The 23,170-nt window shown below is 38.5% G+C and overlaps 1 protein-coding gene across 2 annotated transcripts in view; it reads right to left on the bottom strand.

Annotated features, from left to right (window-relative positions):
• Positions 1-12,530: 12,530 nt before the first annotated feature.
• The window catches only part of LOC134648372 (LIM domain transcription factor LMO4), a 239,380-nt gene continuing 228,740 nt past the window's right edge, over positions 12,531-23,170 (bottom strand). For both annotated transcript variants that reach the window (XM_063502900.1, XM_063502898.1), the window contains exon 5: positions 12,531-14,548. The gene's annotated coding sequence lies outside the window, so the exon portion shown is untranslated. The remainder of the gene's footprint in view (positions 14,549-23,170) is intronic.

The following is a 23,170-nucleotide window of genomic DNA, read 5'->3' as shown; positions in this document are numbered from 1 at the left end:
CCCCCGGGCCTTTGGACCCCCTAGAGTGTCGCAATTCGCAAATTGAAAAACTAGTGTTAAAATAGGTAGTCCTACCTATTTTAATTATGTAGGTAACAGCAACATTTTATTAAGACGAAACAGGAGCTGAGATTTAAATATTTTAAGTAAATATACCCGTCTCGCTAACAGAAGCGGCTCCTAAAACTAGTGCGATAAGGACAAGGCGAAAAATCCTGCGTAAAAATCTCAAAAATCGAGGTTTCGTACTCGACTGTTTCCTCCTCCAAAACTTAACCAATCGTAACCAAATTTGGAAACCTAAATGATTATGAAATTATCTGTGTCGGACCGTTTTGCTTTTTTGGCTAATTGATATCAGTTTTGAATACCACGCTTCTCATTGCGGCATAGTCAATTAGGCCATTTTGGCCATTTTTGAAGGGCTCTAGCGCCTTAAAAAATAAAAATATCAATAAAATCAAAACGGTCCGACACAGATATTGACAATATTAATCTGTATTGAAAAAATCATTTCTCTAGCTTCAAAACCCACGGAGGAATCAGTCGAGTACGTTTGTATGGAGAAATGACCACTCCTATTGGCTCTTAAATACTTACCTATAGGTAGGTAATAGGTTAGTGGAGTTCGACAGCATCACAGGCATCACAGCAGGATCCTATCAGTAAAAACTAACCAGTTGTGCAGAATGGTTGAGTAGAAATCTACTATTGCTGCCTACATTGATTTGTGGTATTCTCTGTAAGTCCTTGAGCACACAAGCATTTAGGACCCCCAGAAAAATAGAAAAAAACCTGGACTGGTCATTATGTAAAATGGTGTAGGTATAGGCTCAAAATAAATAATAGTACTATGTACCTACAGAAGATTCACTGTCTAACAAAACGCTTCATTACGACAAATATGACCGCTTGGTGGCGCAAATTCGGTATTTTGTTCTGATTAGGAAAATTTTTGAGATGCGAAATAGTTTTGGGTTTATATGGAATACTTTGCAGGGCAATCATATACTCACTTACTGAAAATAAATGAAAATTAGACATTTTTTCGTGGCTTTTTATAGCCAACTTTAAGCTTTTAAGGTTTTGGTTAGAGCCTGTTCTTTCAAATATAGTCTAGTTTCCGTGTGAATTTTTCCATCACATTTGCCCTTGATTACTTATATACCTAAATCATGTAAAGTTTAATATAATACTTAACTTTAGAGTTGTTCGTAACATTCAGCGACCTTAAAAAACTACCTATACCTGTCATTGTCATTTCATTGCTCAACAGACGAATGTTCCCGTTCATAGACATAGAAGAACTTCTAAAAGTTGATAAATAACTACTTTTTCCTTTCACATACACACACACACACATACATTTATATATATACACAAACACAAACACACATTCACTAGCAACAATTAACTTGACTGAGTCGCACGCTGATGATAAGTTTAGATTTTTCTAGGTAAATTTAGTTTTATTATAATTTAAGATAGTTTCACAAGATTTGTTTTTTTAATTTAATTTATTGTAAAAATGTAAGAGTAATTTCTGTTAGTATTTCCTCTTCCTTGGCTTTAAGTTTCAATTGTATAAACTCTCTTGAGTCTGGGTTACCTACGAGACAGGCTGAGCCTAGTGTAGGAACCAGAGCAACCTGACACAATATATTTTTTAGCTGAGGTACCTACACTTTGTCAATTGTACATAATTAGGATAATCTTTGCACCCCTGTAAATGCTTTTGTGTATTACCTACAATAAATAAACTATAAACTATGAGTTATTACTACATGACTATAATTTAGTTACTTCGTAGGCAGCAGCATTCTCATTTTACAAAGTAAACACAGGCGAGTATTAGACTACCTGTCTACGCTTCTACGACTGTTACGCATACGTACGATAGAAACGGAGCAAAGATATACAACTTTGTTTACTTTAGAGAGTCGCCTGTAGTCTCCACAGACGGTATAGTAACGGCGGGAAACTAAACATGTCTTTTTAAGGAAACTGTAATTTCCTGCAAGTAATCGTCATAAAAACAGGTTTTCGTAAAAAGTAATTTAATTATATATAATTTTGCAAGACGATTGAAGAAAGTATTTGTGAGTAAATTTGTTTACCTACTAAGCTCACTACTACTAAAGTCTTTTCCCTCAGTTACCGCCTTAAACGTGTGGTCGGTAATGTTCTACATCGCATACATATTAAAAGCGCCGAATAGTCAATAAATAATCATAAGATAATGAAGTAATCAATTTCTTCACAACCCGCAATGCGAATAACTCACACTAAAATGATTCAATTATGCATAATTGTTCCTATCGCAAACTTATAAATATTCAGAGGGCTTACCGCGAAACACGTTCGACGTGTTGCCTCTCTGTCGCACTTGTAAGTTCGTACGTAAGTGTGACAGGGAGGCAACACGTCGAACGTGGTTCGCGGTAGGCCCTCAGATCCTATTTATAAGTTGTTCACCTTGTAGTTGCGAATTAATTGGAATAGTTTGTAGCTGTATTTTTAGCGTAAAAACTAAGTGCGATATGATCTTGTTTTACTTACTGGATATTAATACTCATATTAAGTAGGTATGTTTATTTATACAGGGGGCTTATTCATACAGGGTGAGCATCGTAATGGGCCAAAATAGAGAAGTATATGAGCTTTTTAGTTTTATCTTATTTATTGGAACGCAGTTCCTTATCAGAATTTTGCTTTTTTGGAAAATAGTCCGCACTTGCCTTATGTTGAACGTCTGCAGTTTTTTTGCCAAAACATTATACCTACTGTATGATACAATTAAAAAGCGGCCAAGTGCGAGTCGGACTCGCCCATGAAGGGTTCCGTATTTAGGCGATTTATGACGTATTAAAAAAAACTGCCAAACTACTAAACTACTTTACTAGATCTCGTTCAAACCAATTTTCGGTGGAAGTTTACACGGTAATGTACATCATATATTTTTTTTAGTTTTATCATTCTGTTATTTTAGAAGTTACAGGCGGGGGACACACATTTTACCACTTTGGAAGTGTCTCTCGCGCAAACTATTCAGTTTAGAAAAAAATGATATTAGAAACCTCAATATCATTTTTGAAGACCTATCCATAGATACCCCACACGTATAGGTTTGATGAAAAAAAAAATTTTGAGTTTCAGTTCTAAGTATAGGGAACCCCAAAAATGTATTTTTTTTTTCTATTTTTGTGTGAAAATCTTAATGCGGTTCACAGAATACATCTACTTACCAAGTTTCAACAGTATAGTTCTTATAGTTTCGGAGAAAAGTGACTGTGACATACACGGACAGACGGACAGACAGACAGACAGACATGACGAATCTATAAGGGTTCCGTTTTTTGCCATTTGGCTACGGAACCCTAAAAATGTGTATGCAAAGTACATTTCATAGTTAGCATTAACTGTTCGAAAAATCCTAACAAAAGCGAAGCAAAAAAAAAAAATAAGGCTACCAACAAGTAGAAAAATAGTCCGCGCACTTATACCAGCGCACCTTAACCGTTTTTACCTTATTTCTATGGCTGTGCATTTTGACTGTTCGCTAGTAACACAAGCAGTTTACAAAGTTAGTATCATGAATGCAATATCCGTCATTAAAAGAAGCCCAATGGGCACCAAGGTGCTTAGCCAAGATGCCATATGCTTACGCTCCGTAGCGAAAGAAACGCCAATGTCTCTCTCGCACTAATATGGAAGAGTAAGGGCTCCTTGAGACGGCGAGCGAACTCGTATACGATTTTAGTTACATTGCGTTGCGGACCATTGAGGTTACAACAATTCAGCCGACCGATCAAATGACGCAATGTAATGAAACTTCGCATGCGAGTTCTCGCACCGTCTAAATGAGCCCTTGAGAGAGACTATCGTATCGTTCGCCACGGAGCGAACGATTGACATCTTGTCTTGGCTAATATGCACCCAGGAATCTTAATTAGGTAGATTAGATATATTAATAAAAAGTTCCAACCTTAAAAAAATGAAAGCGATATGCTCGAAAGCTAATTAAACCCAGAACATCCCGAACTTAATATTGACAAATTACGGTAGCAAAAGTTTAAATATTGGGTGCAGCAATGGTCGACCGCCTCATTACCTCTTTTCAGGCAGAACACTCTTTCCACTCCGCCTGCGACTTACACAAATTCACATTTGCAATCAGAGCCCGGAGAAAAGTTCCTCCGCCCCCCCACCCCCTGCCGCCTTTAATTAACAGAAAGTGGTTCATTAGAGCTTATTCATTAAAGCAAGGAGTAATTAGCGAACTCTAATGAATGCTGTAATAATGTAAGAGCCGTCGGACTGCGGCTCTACAGCCGACTTCTAGATTAATCTAGAACTGGGAATAATTTAGTGATGGTATTTTATTAATTTGATGCGGCGGAGTCTTGGTAGGTAACCGTTCGGTTTTAAACCGGGAGTAGTGGGATTCGAATCCTGTCTTATACCAGTTGTTTTATAGAGTCCGTATGTCCTAATTACAGAATAACTTGATATTTACATTTTCTTTCTGGTTAAAGAGACATTGTAAGGAAACCTGTCTAATATGTACATATTTAAAAAAACCTGTGTACCTACTTATTCGAAGTCTCAACTTGTAACGGGCAAGTGTGGGCCATGGCCGTGGGGGTCTACTAGATTTTGTCTAGATATGACTCTATTACCTACTCTCATAAATGAGAGGAAGTCTAGGTAGTGCTGGTATTTTTAGCTTGTTTCTCAAATATAACGCGAGGAAGCTCAGTTATCAAACACTGGGAAGAAAATTAACTCATTTCTGAGAACGTTTACATCAATGTTATTGTGGGTAAGTCCTGCTTTTCTGGTAGGTACCGTCTGGTAGATATCGCAAGAAAAATGATTGTTAACAAATTACAAATTGTGCACGAAGTTTGGGGAAAAACCTAGTTAAGTTATGCTTTGCATCATATTTGTCTACCTCCAACTAATTTATATTTTTTAAGCACAAGAAAATTGCTCAGTTGCGTAAATGCGTAAGTAGGGTTCGCACGACGGATCCGAAATGTATGGGAAGATCCGCGGATCCGGATCCAGATCCGGATAATTTCATACATTTCGGATCCGGATTGCAAACCCTATGCGTAAGTCAAAAACTTTCGGTAAAACGGGTGTTTTTCATTTGGAAATTACATATAGTTAACGATTCGCTTTACTAATGCTTTCTCCTTGCTTAGGCTATTACAGAAGGGTCCTGAAAGAAAATTAGGTTTTAAAGTCCATTATTTTAAGAAGTTTTGAGGAAAGGCGCGTTACTAATGCTAACTCATACTAGTCATACTAAACAAGTTTTTGACCTGCCTATTACAATTCCTAGTGTAAGTTTGCCTATTCGTCAATTAAAGAGTAATTACCTATATGTAAAACTTGTCATTCTCTTCGCTCAATATGGTTAAATTTTATACAACCAATTAACGCAAAATAAACGAACGCCATGGGTAGCCCAGACCCAGAGCTGTAGTAATTTAACTTAGAAATTTACAATTTACATAAAGAAAACACCGACCAACCTCGCATGTTCATTAGTATTCCTCGAAAGAGGTAAAGGGGGGAGGGAGGATTGTCTTAAAGATGTCAGTGTAGCATGGCTGGCTGGCCAGAACACGCATAATGATGTATGCTGACATTATTATCGTATCATAATAAGCCCCGACTGAAAGACAACGTACGGTGATGCAAAAAGGTTTGTTATGAATTCTAATGCGGTTACAAAATGCGATGTGGTTGATGCGTTGCTAAATGTTCAGTGTTTATTTGGCTGTGTCTAGTTTGTGTTGTGTGATTTGTAATCGGCAGTAAATAATCTTTTACAAAAAAATCGACTTCGCAAAACAGTTTAGAAGTCATAATTTTAAATGGTCTTTACGGAGTTCCACTTCACCAAATATAGTATTTTCCGAAAGTAAATACATGAAATACCGAAATCACAATTAGTGTGCCTATAATATTCAAAAGTCCCCTCAATCAACAGATAGCACGGCATGATGGGAGTGGGACCAACTGCCAAAAACAGAAAAATAAATTCCCAAGTCCTCATTAGAAATTTTTAAGTCGGTTATATAGGATGCAGAAAGTAACTAAATATAAAAATAAATAGAAGTAGTCTTGATTAGGCACTTCTATTTATGAATTGGGTAACCCGGGTAACATCCAATTAGGGCCATTAATTAACTCTTTTAATTTGCGTTTTAGCAATAATATCACAACGTTCTTATGTAGAACTATTAGGTAAAATACTTTATCTGAAGTGAAACTTAGCTTGCTCACTGTAGCTCGGACGCGACCGACTGACCCTTACTCTAAGGATAAGTACATATATGCCCCCTAGCTGAGACATTTCTACCCTGTACCGTATCTACATACGTTGTCATTTAATTATAGTACATGTACCTAAAACTTAAGGTTTGAAATGTATTTTTTAAATAATTTATTTTCATGACACGATACAATAACATAAGTGTTACATTAAAATATTACTGCCAAACTGCGAAACAGATTGAGGGCAGTTAGTTTCGCTCTTGATATACAGTATATGTATGTGTTAATTAAATATAAACATGCTGTATTATTTTAACTTAATAACTAAGCATGCAAAATTAATTTAAATCTAATTATTATAAAACCTTCAGGGTCTGCGAACACAGGAAAGACGCATAACTTATTTTTCATATTTTTTCTGTTCGTACAGCTTAGCCTAACCATCGTCGGTACCAATAGGTAATATTAGTCTTAATAAAGTTATTTTAATGTACAAAATAGAGGATTAGCATTGCAGCCAGCCTGAATATTCCACTGTCTATTGATCAGCCTAACCATCACTCATTCATCGGCCGTCCGTCACCCGGCATTTTTGCCATTTGCTATTTTCCGCTAAAGGCCGGTACATATTTGATGGCTGCAGGAAGGAAGCGACGCAGTAATTGGTGCCCCGGGGCAAATACCGGTGTGTCGGGATGGCCAAGTCCAAAAATATGTAAGCGATTGTGAACCTTATTCGACGGGTGGAAGTTTCAGAATTTACACAATTAGCTTGATGAAATGATGACTTTTTTAATGGTGTCAATCGATACGGTTATTCTGGCAATCGAGTGTTTATATAAAACCGATTGTATTGGATAATGTTAAGGGACCCGTAATAGAAAAATCAGCAAGGTAGAAAAGTGATAATCGGATGTTTCTACGAAGCCTGCGAAACGCTTCATACTAAATAGACGTGGTCTATGATGTCACCAACCTCGTTTTATTATTTTATTTTTTATATACCTTTAGGTTACCTATCAAAAGCTAGTTGCTGTTGCATATCTTCTTACCTATTACTCGTAGTCCTATTACGCATAAGGTACCTTATAATACAAACAATCCAGCACATTATCAAGGATAGCCCCAAGCGCGTTCCTGAAGACCCGCCTCATGACGAGGCCAACAAGTAGCTGTTTGTAATACTATAAGATTCGATAAAAAGAAAACCGGCCAAGTGCGAATCGGACTCGCGTTTCAACCAAGGGTTCCGTACATTAAGTCCGACTCACGCTTGACTGCATATTTCTATTAGGTTTTCCTGTCATCTACTTAGAACTATTTTGTATATTTTAGGGTTCCGTACCCAAAGGATAAAAACGGGACCTACTAAGACTCCGCTGTCCGTCCGTCCGTCCGTCCGTCCGTCTGTCACCAGGCTGTATCTCACGAACCGTGATAGCTAGACAGTTGAAATTTTCACAGATGATGTATTTCTGTTGCCGCTATAACAACAAATACTAAAAACAGAATAAAATAAAGATTTAAGTGGGGCTCCCATACAACAAACGTGATTTTTGACCGAAGTTAAGCAACGTCGGGCGGGGTCAGTACTTGGATGGGTGACCGTTTTTTGCTTTTTATGCTCTATTTTTTGTTAATGGTGCGGAACCCTCCGTGCGCAAGTCCGACTCGCACTTGGCCGGTTTTTACAAAATTTTAGACCCAGCTGTTTCGGAGATAAAGGGGAAGGGACCCTCCTGGGAGGGGGGAATTGTCGGACAGACAGACAGACAGACGCACAAGTTTCTATACGCTATAAGGTTTCCGTTTTTTCCTTTTGAGGCACGGAACCCTAAAAAGGTAAGTATTAAGTAGATTCTCTTATGGTGTAAATATTGTGTACCTACAATTTGGGTAAAACCGAAACCGACACATGTAACAGTGAAGGATAAATAGAAGATAATCCAATTGCCGTTGCGCCCAAAACTCGTGTCCGATTGGCGTGAAGTGCGTCCGACTGTGCTTCGAGCTCGGCGTTACCATAAGAACGCTCCGTCAATCTGTTTATACTTTTACGACTTCAGAGACTTATTAAGTTTTTATTTTTGAAGTGAAAACTTCTTTAGCGGCGCTGTGTACTTTTTGAGGTGGGGAAAAAATGTTAAACTCGCGACAGATCACGTGGCCGTAAGATGGACACGTGACCTGATCGAAAAACTTACAATGTCATTGAGCTTTTCTTTATTGATTTAAATGCCATCTAGTGAGTTTCCCTATAACTGGTATTAATATAACTCGAGTACTAACAGTGATGTGCTTAGGGGTTTCAAGTAATGCGACGAAATAACGCTAGATGGCGTTAACCTCTATTATACAGCGCTGCAGACATTTTGTACTAGTCATTGAGTTTTCACTGCTGGCGACACTCCCGGAGTGCAACCCGTTGTTTTTTTAATGTTAGTTCCGTAAATAAACAATTTCCCAGATAAAAATAAGATTCCGGCGCGTCATGCTTAAACAAATGGCATAGGTACATATAGTCGTAGGTACCAAGATGCAGAGTTCTGCATGACAAAGTGTGGCATTGTTATTATGTATTAATGTCAAATTTCTATGAAAATATGAGGTTTACAATGACACTCCCTCACTTTGTTATTTTTTCATTTCTGTTTCAAAACGTGACACCAAACTATGGTACGAGCTAAGCTCACGCTGAATTGTTGTTGTATGTTGTATGTGTGGACCATTCTTTGTCATCCCGATGGGTTTAATGCCGATTCATTGGTTGGACGTTCCAGTGTAATGGTTCCGGATTTAATAATAGAAATAAGGATAATAATTCTGGCTCTCAAATTTTATAATGCGTTTTTTTGGGAAAATGACAAATAATAGGTAAAAAATGTTTTATGTGTGCGGTGGAAAAGTTTATGTAGAGTGGACGGTGTGGTAACTGCTAATTGGACCAAAACAGGACACACAACTCGTCGTTTATAGTAGGTACTTGTATAGTACCTGCGATTATAGAAGCCTGCGTTGTGGATTTGGGTAACCCTGGTTGGCAAGTGGCCCTTAGTTTAGTGGTATAATTATTAGTAAATAGGTATATACATGGTCTCGTTTCTCAAGCCATGAGGATCATCATCCAAACGTCCTGTAGTTTGCGTGATTTCAGTGGTAAAGTTTGAAACTTTAGCACTGAAATCACAGTGATCCAGAATATGTACCTATATCAAACAACTCTCGTAGACTTTACCAGACAATTCATTGCACCAGCTCCAGCTTCTACTTAGTGTCATTCAAATTCTTCGCAGACTGATTGAAATTGACATATTTTTCAATAATTAATTAAGTGCCGTCCACTCATTTTGTCATGACGCCACCAAAAAAGGTTTCGAAAGGCTTGTTTACATAATCGTTCAATTTGCAATTTTAAACAGCGTTGACCAGCTGTTTTCTTGCTTTTTAAGCCGATACACCGTGTTTTTGCGGGATACGGTCGCCACAGTCTGCCATAAATTAAAATAAAATTAATAATGTTTTGGTAAAAATAATAATGTAGATTTTTCTTCAGTTTGCTTTACCGGCGTTGTTTACGAGAGTCAAACGAATTAAATTAAACGATGAAATGAATGATAAATTAAAATGCCAGTTTTATGGAAATGCTGGTAAAAAAAGCGGCCAAGTGCGAGTCGGACTCGCCCATGAAGGGTTCCGTATTTAGGCGATTTATGACGTATAAAAAAAAACTACTTACTAGATCTCGTTCAAACCAATTTTCGGTGGAAGTTTACATGGTAATGTACATCATATATTTTTTTTAGTTTTATCATTCTCTTATTTTAGAAGTTACAGGGGGGGGGGGGGGGGGGACACACATTTTACCACTTTGGAAATGTCTCTCGCGCAAACTATTCAGTTTAGAAAAAAATGATATTAGAAACCTCAATATCATTTTTGAAGACCTATCCATAGATACCCCACACGTATGGGTTTGATGAAAAAAAAATTTTTGAGTTTCAGTTGTATTGTTGTTGTAGTAGTATGGGGAACCCCAAAAATTTATTCCTAAAAAGATGTCCATACCTACTTACATCGCATTTCGGGTGGCTTAATTTAGAAGTTCTACTCGTAAGAAACTAATAAGTACCTAGGTAACTTGCAGATTGAACGCATCGAATGATGTAACAGTCTAACCGTTGAAAATGATTAATATTTCCAATTAACTAAGATGGCTAATAAGTTATTACCTAGAAGTTTGTAGTTAACTAAATAAAGACTGATTGAAAGCTTGGCTGCGTGCGGCTATAGTCCAAAACTAAGCTTTTTTCTAAGAGAATGCCAAGACGCAATACTTTAGCGATCGATCACCGTAGTTAAGCTTTAGTTAAGTGGCAACCTGTAAAATATATGAGCTCATATCATAAATAACCAATTTGTTCAGTATTACAGTTCACTTCCAAAGAGTACCGCAGAGGATCAGATCCCCGGTTAAATTGAATCTAATTGCATGCCAGGTGTTGTGGTTGTAGCGTGCGCTTAATCTATTCTATTAGGATAGTCGAGTGCTTTGTAGCAGACTGTTAATAAGTAATAATCCGGTGGGGTACTAAAGTGCAGTACAGAATACCTGGATATTAGGATGATTAGGTTTTAGCTTGAATTGTCTGGGGAAACGGTTACATCTTAGCCGATGCTACTGCGACGCGACCGTGATTCACTTTACAGTGCGGTATTTAATTACCATAAGGTGTATTGTATTGTAGCACCGGCAGGTTTCCGCAACTCGATGACTGGCTCCTATTTTGCGTGAAAGGGGTGAAGGGTAGGCTAATCCAACCAGCTCTACTCCTCAAGGAAACCTATCAAACTTCTAATGTTGAGTAGGAGGTCATCGGGGAGATCTCTTAGAGATCCGACATGTTTTCCCCTGTATGGAGCCATTCCGTTGCATTCCAGCACCGCATGAAGCCGTCTCTTTTTTTTCATGCAACCTCGTTAATTGTATATGATATAATAAAGATTATCTTGTGTCTAAAGTCTCGGGAGCGCCGCTATGCAACATGTCAGCGACACCCGTTCGTACTCGACATCGCAACATCAAAACTCGAGTAATGTTTTAACGCAACGCGTGTTCATCTGGCTATATGATATATATTATTTATTCCTTCAAATAGGAACCAAAAGGTTAATTAGACGGACACTTGGCCATGTAAACCCCTGTAGTTAGTTGACTATAGGTACTAACCGCTTGATCTGTAGCAATAAAAACTCAGAAAAGGGATTTTTAAAATAAGTTGATTGAAACCTGATCCATATGAGCTCAGAGCCAGAAGCTTACTAATTGCACGACTTCTTTGCTTGATTGCCACTATGGCCTTCAGCGATTTTGACTTTTCCGACTTTTCTCGAAAATCTTATAGATTTACTTAACTTTTTTTCTTATTATACCGCGACTTCGTCTGCGTGAAATTATGATGATGATTGATAAAAACCATCCTATGTTCTTTCCCTGGCCTCAAACGATCTCCATACCAAATTTCCTAGTTGTATGCTATAACGGCTGAATTTATCTTTACGAGTCAGCCACGAATATTTGCTGTTCATATTCTTAATCTCGTGATAGTTATGGTCGCTGAGCAGACTGGGAAATCTCGGCTTAATTTATGCAGGAGACATTAAGGAAATGTATGCAAGAGAAACGAGGGATTAATTTACAAAATTTTAATTTTCTCCTCCCATCGCCGACTTAGGCTAGTTGTAACGTTCTTTCTTTGTGTAGGTACTGGTAACACCATAACTGTTCTAGAAAAACTGCCGGTTTCAGGACACATCTCATATAAATATGATATAAAATTTTACACATTGGCATACAATTTTTAACCTTTCGTATGCTATTGTAAATTCTTGGTTGTTCTAAGCATGTGGGTACTTAATGTTGAGATGCTTAAGTTAATTCTAGGGATGCACTGATCAGTGCTAAAGTATACCAAAGGTTGAGGTAAATTAACAGATATCAGTACCCTGTTTATCAAAAGCTTGTAACTTGTAATACAAGTGGAAGTCCCTTTTTAACAAAAACTGTCAAAAAGGGACTTCCACTTGTATTACAAGTTACAAGCGTTTGATAAACAAGGCACAGGTGTCATACTTGACTTCTAATCTCCAAAAGACATAACGAAGAGTGTTCATCGAATCCTGAACACATAACACCTAGATTTGTGTAACACATTTTTTTGTTTTTGGTTAGGATGTACGAGTATCTGTGCCTGAAACCCGGGCCGTTCCTTATACATTACGTATCGTTAGATGGCAAGATTCACTAAACGCTAACATTACATATATATTGATTCCAGATACTATATCGATTTGAATTATCGTAACACTGATGAATTTACACAATAAGTACACGTTACTATTGTAATAATGACTGTATAAAATTAAAAGACATTTACATGCATATCTGAGACGGTAAATACGAGTAGTTACCTAAAATTAATATCAGTCCATGAATTACTAACATGTTTCACAATATATTAACGTAACATTGAAATCGATAGTAAATGTTCTAAAATAAATTTTGTAGAATACAAAAAAAATGTTTAAAAACAAAATAACAAGTATATTATAGGCATGTGTTTGAGTTACACTTACACGAAAAGGAATGTTAGCGTTTAAGATAACTTACATACATTAACTGTAGGTTTACATTTAAAATTTTGATTCGCACAAATTTATTTGATGGTAAAACTTAGTTCAATATATACAGAGAATGTTAGTAACTCGAATTTTAACTTCAAAGATGTTGGCATCGAATTATTGCTACGAAGTTTTGCGCCTAAAGAGTTAGGTACACGATGTCTACTTAGATCTAAATGTTTATGCTAATATTTACAATTTAAAAGAATAATATTAACGGGCTCATATCGAAGTTTAAGTAACAGCTCGTCGTTTATATACGAAATAACAAATTTATTCGAGAATTAATGTTATTATTTACAGAGCATGATAGCAAATCACAGAGACGCGTGCGTAAAACAAGGTTCTAAAGTAAGGAGCTACAATAAATAATATTAACCACTGGCAAGAGGTGGCCCCAGTGGACACACGTAGTACCTGAGAGCACTGATTCGTTCAGTATTTCGATGGTGATACCATAGCAAAAAAAGAAAGAGTAAATCCTGTTTATAATATTCCCACTGGTGACTGAGTCATAATAACGGCGTCTAATCTTACTTTTCTCTTTTTACTATGTCATGTCAATAACATAAATGGTGGCAATAACAAAATATCGAGTCGGTTTGATCTCGCGTTAAAAGCGTATTGATTTAAACGCGGGAACAAACTCCATTATAAATAAACGTTGCTGAAAGTTTTTATTCACTACGAGCGTTCATGATTTCCAGTGAGGGTTTGAAACAGTATATTTAAACACAGACTTGAAATTCAATCATTATTAATGTAACAATAATTGTTCGATAACCAAGGGTGTATATGACACTTTTTATGAAGTATCCTAATGAATTAAAACCCATCATAAAACATATATTTAGGTCAAATACTAAATTTTGCTAACTTAAGACCACTAGCGCACAAACTGTTTGGAGACTAATGGCATCTGTTTTTATTCAAGAGCAATTAAATATAATTAAATCAACTAAAACAACTTTGTTCAAGTACCTTGTATTTTTTATGATGGTATTAACTGACATTCGAAATAAGGCAGGTAATGAGTAAAGTTCGATTAAATACCATACGATATGTCGTCATTGTTTTCATACATCAACATCTCATTATCACTTTTAAGTAAAAACGCGTTGTGTTAAACACATCTCGTCCAACGCTTAAGTACTACCAGAGCTCAATGGGATACCATTAAAGCGAATTTACATAAATTGCCATTTTCACAACCGAAATTAAATATGTACGTCACTAAAGTTTAACTTAACAGTTGTAAAATTATTACTGACCGCTCTTTAAATTAGTTATGGCGATCACCTGAGTCGCTGAGTAATAATTTTATTTGATAGTCTGGCAACACTTGTCACTCGTCATCGCGCGGCGGGGTGAGCCGCGGCGCGTGCGGGGTGGAGAGGTCGAGGGCCGGTTCCGGCGGGGGGTGGCAGGGCGCGGGCGCGCGGTAGGGCTGCGCCAGCGCGGGCGCCGGCTCCGCGCCTTGCAGCGGCAGCTCTGAAGCCCCGGGCAGCGGCAGCACCGGCCAGCATGCGCCCGGATCCGGCTTCATGCCAGCAGCGCTCAGGTATGAACACGCCATCATCTGTGGAGGATTAGGTACTTTTATAAGTAACGAATTAAGAGACATTCTATTGCGTCAGGACTTTGCCAATAAATTACAGTTTCATGTTACAACCCTTCCTGTTTATCTAGTTTCTTATGCTTAAAACACAATAGTCAATACACGTTTAGGTACTCGTAAATGTGGAAAAAGGAGCAACCTTTGTCTTACGACTCTTACGAGTCTAACTGGCAATTCGTACGTCTAGTAGCACAGTTGGTAGCCAAACATACACTCACTTCTTTCTTTGGAGTGAAAATATTAGCGTATTAAAGAAATGACTGAAAAGTTACTGCTTAATATGTCTTGTTCGCGAAGACTAGGCCCCATGAAGTATGTGAATATGTTCGTTACGTAATGTCCAATTTCCTGCATCGGTAGGTACAAAATAAATATTGCGTAATCTCCCGGAGAGTAGATTGAAGTAAAACAGAGCTTACATAAATAATGAAATATGTAGTATCTATTATGAGATGAGAGGACTAAAGAATTCGCGGGAGGCAGGGAGGCTCTCTAATCACGCTAATGGCCAATGCGTAGTCCCGGCCCCCGCGCCCCGCGAAGGCTTTCACGCTAATACGGAGTGGGCGCAAGAGCACGGATGCTATTTCTGGCATTTAACGAACATCCTTCAAGCGAACCAGCTCAAAACCGATCTCAGAATACTCATAGTTATTACGGATCTCTAGGTCATACTGAAATTGGACTTCTTGAGACGAGTACTTGTTAAGCTTCGATAATTTACAGCCAGTCCCGTGCTAAATCGTATCACACGTCCTCTATGCCGCTTCACTCGGAAGTTCCTTAGATTTACTATGGTTTTACTTCTTCACCAGACGCGAAGTGGTGGTTATGAAGTAGATATGTCGTTTGTCAGGTCGTAATTTCAGTGCTCAGTTGCGAAACAAAATTGAAATGTATAAAGTCAACGATATTGTAACATGAAGCGTAACGTTAATTTTACAAGCGTTCGTTAGACGACATTTTAATAGTTTCTGGCGTCCGGGAATGCGTCTAAGAATTATAAATACAACACGGGGGCCCCATATATCAGGGCGCAGTGTTGCAGCACGCCGCACATCGCCCGTGAAATTGATTCCATACCGCATGATCGGCTTCTTACATCCCCCATATTTCACTTATTGCTGGGATTAAAATGCTTTATTTTAGTTTCAGATGAGTGTAACTAAATGTTACAAGCGTACCTTTGTTGGAAGCAGTTTTATAGTTTAATGCCACGAACAAAGCGAACCGCACAATAGTATAGTTCTCGGTAACGCGGTACCCGGTACGGTTCCAACAATGATACTGTAACTTTAATATTTATTGCACTTGATCAACTTGCTGCGCGTACGAGACGTTTCCTACCTATTCATATTATATATAATAAACGAGATTAAAAGGACAAGTTATGAGTTAATGCATAAATTAAGGCAAGTCGCTAAACAATGTGCCCAAGTTAATTAAGTTGACGCGATTGTACGCTAGACCGTAAAGTGCATAATTAAGCCCTTAACGTAAACGTTTCGGTTAATATGTTCAGGCGTCGGTAATGCTTTAGGAGATCTAAACTCTCCTATGAGAATAAACAGTTTGGCTCGAGGCGAGTGGACGGGGCTCGTCGCACAAATGAATTAGTGTTGTGTTGCCCCCCGGGTTGCGGGGGGAGCGGGCATGTTGCGATTAAAATATAATTAGGCGAGCGGCAATTGTTTCGCCATCGAGCCAGGTGGCGCGGCTAGGTAAATTAAATAGCCGTATAGGGTTTCCAATTACATCCACCGGGCACGGAAAACGAGCTTATTGCCTAATAATAGAACGGGGGAACAATATGAGGATCTTGTAGTTGATTAATTTATTTGTAGCGTTAGTACACGCCAGGTGTAATGCGATATTAATTACGTAGAGACACTGTTCGTAATAAATCACACACCTAGACCATACTTTCGGCATTAATGAAATTCAAGCAGCGATAATTGCGAAGCTAATTACAGGAGCGGATCTCGCTAATTTATAACTGTCGGATTATGAATTAGGAGTAGCGTTAATTAAACAATGCGTATTTGCGGAGGCGAGTAGTGGAGCGGTATTGTCGCGGCGGGTTTCGGAACAATTAGGTTTCAAACTAATACGTATACGCTATTGAAACTTGCCCGGCCGAATGTCCCATTCTATGCGGATGAATCGCGCGAGCTATTCAGTTTACATTTTCAAATTATGCAATTATGTTGTTGTAAATGATTAACTGGCTAACAAATTGTATTATTGGATTTTGCGGAAGCGCATGGTGACTCTTGTTTTCAATGTAAACTTAAAACTTTTGTAGGTAGCTGCACATTTGCACAAGTCGTGCTTTTCTGTTTCGTAAAGTCGCGTTACATTAGCCCTGGAAGGTTTGGCTATTGGAATTAATTCGGTGCAGATTTAATAATTACATGTGGTTGGTTTTAGCTGTCCATTAACGTTTTAATATGGGCTAAAGTTTACCTCTATTGGGTCAATGTAACCCAACAACCCAACCCAATTTTAGGGTGCAATGGTCTATACAAAAATGATAGGCCATTTGCTTCAACAATGTCCGCAACTTTTTGGTAAGTCACTAAAAGCTTTAATAATTTAGCTTCTCAAATAAACAATTCTGAAATGTTGTCGTGCAATCGTAATGAAATATTCCATTGTTTTCAGATTCCTAACCCTATAACCCAAATAACCGATCTCCCATTTTCTTTCCTCCAAGTTTGCGAATCTCCAACTCCAATATCGTATATCGGTCATTAGAGTGCAGCCAAAGGTCCGGGGCCTGACCTTTGAGTTTACGCACCGATGCCTCGTGTTTACGACGGGGGTTTACTGCTCTTAATTTAGACGTTACAGTCAATATTTTACGTGTCTACTTGAGCAAATAGCTACGGTTATTGCAGGCACATTTGGTACGATTTTTTCGCGAGTTATTTGGCTAAGGAAACGCTAGAGTGGTCTTATATACCAAAGCTTGTGGTAGCGCCTAGACTCTTGTGCTTTCTACACTACTAAGTATAAGCTATGTTTGTTTGATTTTGGTTAGAATTAGTGGCATAGATAAGTCATTTTTGGAGTTACAAATAAACCTTGAGGGATGTCTCAAGGTTGAAAGGTCCGTATCCTCTAGCCGCCCCGAGACCTATAAAAAGGTCTCCTGTTCCATTCTAATTTGACCTTTGTGTTGACGAAATAAAATTTCATTTTGCTTGGCAAGGTTTGATGTATGGGCGGCTAGAGGCTATAGAAAGTAGTATCAGAACTCAATGAGTACCCTTAACCTACCTCAAACCACTTTCCTCAAATCTCCTCTAATGTTTGTTGCGTGACCATAACCAGTTCTCTAGTATTATGCTAGAATAAAGCTCTTTAAAATTAAAATAAATTTATAACGCTTGTTAAGCAGAGACTATAAATTACATAAAAATATAAGCCACCGACGAGGTTAGCGTGCGGCTAAACATTATCTTTGCGAAGAATGAATAATAAAGTAAATGATATGCGAGAAAACGTTAATATTAAATGTATATTTCTTTAATATAAAACCCGTACCTCTATTGTTTACAATGTGTATTGTTTCGAGAAAGTCGTTAATAAATTAAGCAAATGACGTCATTGCCAGTTCAGAATATTAAAATATTCTTGAAGGGAGGTGAAAAGTTAATTTTTAGGGTTTCGTACTCGATACAAAATAGAATATAATACGGAACCTTCCATTACGCGTGGCCAGACACGCACTTGGCCGATTTCTTGACTTAGGTGGCATAAAAAATTATTAAATTTAATATCTAAGTTGGCATGAAGATACATATACACCAGTTCAATTTAATATCGTGGTCGAATAGAAAGCCCCCCCGCTCACAATGGCCCATCGGCATTCCATTAACCGGCAGAGCAAACAGGACGCGTCCGTCTAACTCAATACAGAACGATTCCTAGCGATACTCGCATTCGGCACATTCCCATTGGATTGTAACTTGTAACAACACTAACGACTGTTTATATTGGCGATGTCGACGTCCCTCGGCCCTATTTGACTCGAGATATGACGTAGCTACCATGCCATCGCTTTTTAGTGGTAATAGGTGATGTCATGGACAAATTGTAAAATTTTGTAAGATGCCTAATTTATAAAACTACAAGTTCAGCACCATTTAGCTACTAGGTCCCTACATGAAATATAACTTATTATCTGGCAACTAAATCCCATAAGTAATTATTAAAAAAATAACAAGTACCTATAACTTAAAAACAGAATGGCCGCGACGATTTACTATACACCCCTTCGGCCAAAAACTTCCCCCATGGATTAACAGAAACATTACAATCCAGTTACATTCTCAAGTCAAATCGGGCCCGGGCGATCCGGCGCGGCAATCGGCCCGACATTCGCGAGACAATACCTATACAAGACTCGGGCCTAAATAATTTAATAGTTGTACGAGTAGGCGTCGTAGAGCGGTCGGCAAACACGGCGATATTTGGCCGCAATATTGCATTCGTCGAAGGGCCTGCTTATGAGCTTCGGACAGACTCCTTCAATGTTCATTATCTATTTATAAATTTACCTTCTCTGTGAACGTTCTTACCCTTGTTATGTACCTAAGTATTTTGCTTGTCTGTGGCAGACATTATTAATACTTTGTTTATTTTGGTGTAAAATAGGGGAACGTGAATTCATTATAAAAAAGCGAGTTAATGATTGCTTAATTTATATCTGTCACTCACAAATAGGCTTACTTATTTTATAAATTTTATTGAGCGGAAAATACAGTTGTGACAAACGGTTTAGTATTATTCCATATAAATACAATATTAAATACCTATAGATATTCCAGTTCAGTGTTCAGTTCCGTTAGGAGTGTCAGGACCAGTTGATAACATTTCAAAAAATAATGAAATATTTATAGGTCTGCCCGATAAATAGGAAATAAATAATTACAGTACGAATTAAAGAATCTGCTTAAAATGATTTATTTCTGACAGCATTTTCCGTTGGATCATGATAGGTTCGACTCAAGTGATAAATATGGAAACATTACAGGAAAATTAAAAAAAAAACTAAGGTGATTTATTACTCAGCGTTGCTTCATACAGTTAGTGTAGTTCTGCAATTTTCCGCCATAATTCACCAGCACGTCAGTTCAACCAGACATATAAGTATATCCAAGACGTGCATCAGCATCGGTGTAAAGATAGGGAAAGGTAAGATAAGAGTGATAGGTGCGGGTGCGGGGGGTGGTAATAAATAAGGGGAGGGTGGGGTCGCGTGCGCCGCGGCAGTTTGTCGCCGCTCGCGTGCGCTGGCGCTTCTCATTCGTTATTCATGCGCGGGCAGCACGCGTACCGCGGGAGCTCAGGGCCCAGGCCACCCTTAGGATGCATCGATGAATAATTTTGCGTAGTTTTTAAGGACTTGTTGATGTGACAGGTTTATTTGATTGCGCATTGAAAGCGGGACGTTTTTGAGATGTAACTATTAGCCTAGGTAGTAACATATCCATATAAAACAAGCGCTTAGTATTTATCTTTGACTTTGACTAATTACTTTTGTAAACTTTTGGATTTAAATATATTTATTACAAGCTTAAGAAGCTGGAAAACTTAAGTGTTTATTAAATATTTAAAACTTGAAATCATGATATTCAACAATCATTACATTTGGTAAATAAATACCCGACTTGTCAGGGGCGCTGTTATTTTGATTTGTGACCGAAATGGAAAAATAAGTGTATAACGATATTTATTTGAAGTTTCAGCAAGTATCCATGTGTAGTTATTTTCACAGTCGCCAAAGCTACTATTAACTTTAGCTTGGAAATATCTTTGTACGTCAAAGGATTTTGCATAATTCTCGATAACGAGCGTTCGAGTCGCTCTTTTACTTCAAAGCTGCCGTTTCAGTTACAGTTTATTATTAATAAAATTTGGGTGGGCGATGGCGGGTCGCGGGGCGGGGGGCTGGACCGCGCTCGTTTCGCTCGTTATCGGCCGCTCCGGCCGGTCAGCGCCGCGGAAAATTCGACCGAAACTGACGCGCGTGAAAATTTAATGAACGGCCGGACGCTAGTTAACTAAAAGGTAAAGTGCACCCTCTTGACGTGTTCGGTAAATATTAATAGTGGGTGTGTAGCGCGCGCCATTAAAAATGCACGAGCCCACGGACACGTTGCCCGCGTTCATTAGCCTCTTTACATACGGCTCCTTCAAATGAACCTAGCTTCACGCCGACGACTCAATTAAGGTCCCAAAACACGACCCGACGAAAGAAACTAGATCTAGACAAAACCAACACGCGGCCCAATCAACGTCTGCTTTCAACGAACGTCTGCGCTGATCGGCAGCGCGTTACAAATAGTTCCGACAGTTTGCATGCTGTCCTATTCAAATATCGGCCAATAATTGGTAGCTAGAACAGCTATCTTGCTAGCTCTGTGTATGGGATAAATGTCGTTAGCAAAATACACGGTACGTAGCCGCTGCGCTTTGCGATAATCGAATTCGCCCAATAAAACGCGACATTCAATATCGAACTTTGCCAGTTCTGCATGGCCTGCGAACACTTCCCGAGAACAAGTTTCTCACTGAGCCGTTTTGAAACTCTTACGGCCACTATTAAGGATAATAGAAACTGTCTAGCTTGCACGATGAGTCTAGGAATTATGTGTTCGACTGGAATTATCTAAGTTGGACTTTTATACGTGTTTGTTTGGTTCTTAGGTCGCGGAGCGGTGCCCTGCCCGTGGCTTTCAGTTCGACATAATTTATAAATGAATCTTCCTGTGTCTCTACTTCTGAAGTTATTTTCGATCGTGGTCTCGTGATGACAGATTGGAATCTTTCTCATCTTTGGTTACATCTTCAAATACTGCTTTAAAATGCGGCATCTACTTGGACGAGCTTTTGCAATATCTTTCGAGTGTTTGTTATCCTGACATAGGATATGTTACGATATGATATTGATAAGTAGATCCGTCAAGTTCCGGACGGTGTGACGTAGAGCGGGCGGCGGCGGCGCGCGGGCGCACGCATCTATCACGCAACGTGCGATACCCGTAATGAGGATCGTTAATTAAGTATGGCAAGCGTTGCCATTTCAATTCCGAACGGCTCACTGTCGCGGGCTCTTGCGAACCAGGTCAAGGGTTCGCGACTCCCTCAACCCTGAGTCAGAGCCTCGAGGGGCTGTCAAATTAATGAGGCAGTCCTTTGTAATAAAGAAATAATAAGAATTGCGCACGCAAACTGGGTCTCACCAACTTCGATGTCATTAAAGGCGTCGGAGGCTCGAAGCGAGTCGTTACCGCGTCTTGTCTAAACAACTTCCATCAAATTTCCTAATGAATTTATATCTACCTGTACAATTTAATAAGGGTACCCAGTGTTTGAGGGAACAATGCAAAACATACTTACACTGAATAATGACGAACGGATTGTTGGCATTTGAAAGGCAGAATAATTTCAAAAGATAGCTGATTGAGATGAATAGAGTGACCGAACGAAAATCACAAAACAATTAGGTACCTACTTTCAAATTGTTCTTAATTGGACCAACCAGTTTCATGGAACTATGCTACGGACGAGGACTGTCCCCAAAATTAGAATCATAGAGCATTTAGACATTTACGGTATCATCGTTTTGGTTCATAGCTGTTTAGTTAAAATAACTGACTAAGTAAACAACCTATATTCCCTTAAAAAAGTGATTCAAAGTTACTAGGTGTAACAATAGAAAATCTATAGTAATGTTTCATTGAATCGGAGCAGGAATACAGTTTCGCGCAGTAGGTCAGCGAGTAAATGGAGCGCTATTCAGAATATGGTAATCGGGCAGTCGCCGGCGCCGGGCTCGATGGATTGGATCCACTATACCGCTTTGATTTGAGCTTTCTTCTCATTTGCGATGTATGGTAAAAAGTGCGCAAAGGTAATTCTTTATATACGAGACAATTGTTTGATAATTATGAACGTTTTCATAAAGATTTCCTCAGGCGAACAGACGTGAGTAAAATGTGTGTGTAGATGATAAAGATCTTATCTATTGTAGTTGTAGTGTTTAAGTATTGTAGTAAACCCTTACTGTGGTAGGTACCAAAGGCAGAATATGGAAAAAATCTACTAGGCATCAAAGAACTCAAAACTAAGAAAATCAAATGCTTTTAAGTAATATTTTATACGATCGAAGTCAGTGAAAGAAATGTTTAAACAGTTACAGACCTATATCGCCAAAGTATTTACCTAACTGTCAACTGAAGAAGAAATGCAATTTTCTTACATCCCCGTAGATTACTGAGGCCTGCGGGTTTCTAAGTCGCAGCTAATTGGATCAGCCCGGCCAATTAGAGCGGCGCGGTGATTCGTTTTAATCGCGCACCCTTATCAGTGCACCCGCTGCTTCGCTCACAGCTAAACTCTGTCGCACTACAAAAGGGCATATGGACATATGCCAGTTAAAAACTATACGTCGTTTAGCTTGGAGCGGATATACTGGACAAATTGTTTGCTTTCCGGATGGTTAGTAGTTTATGTGAAAATCGACGTCAAAATATTAACCCTTATATTCATGAATTTGATAAGAGTGAAAAC

This window comes from Cydia amplana, chromosome 5 (genome assembly GCF_948474715.1).
Source record: "Cydia amplana chromosome 5, ilCydAmpl1.1, whole genome shotgun sequence".
NCBI classification, from domain to species: domain Eukaryota; kingdom Metazoa; phylum Arthropoda; class Insecta; order Lepidoptera; family Tortricidae; genus Cydia; species Cydia amplana.
Note: the sequence above shows the minus strand (reverse complement) of the source record. Positions and strands in the feature narration are given on the sequence as shown.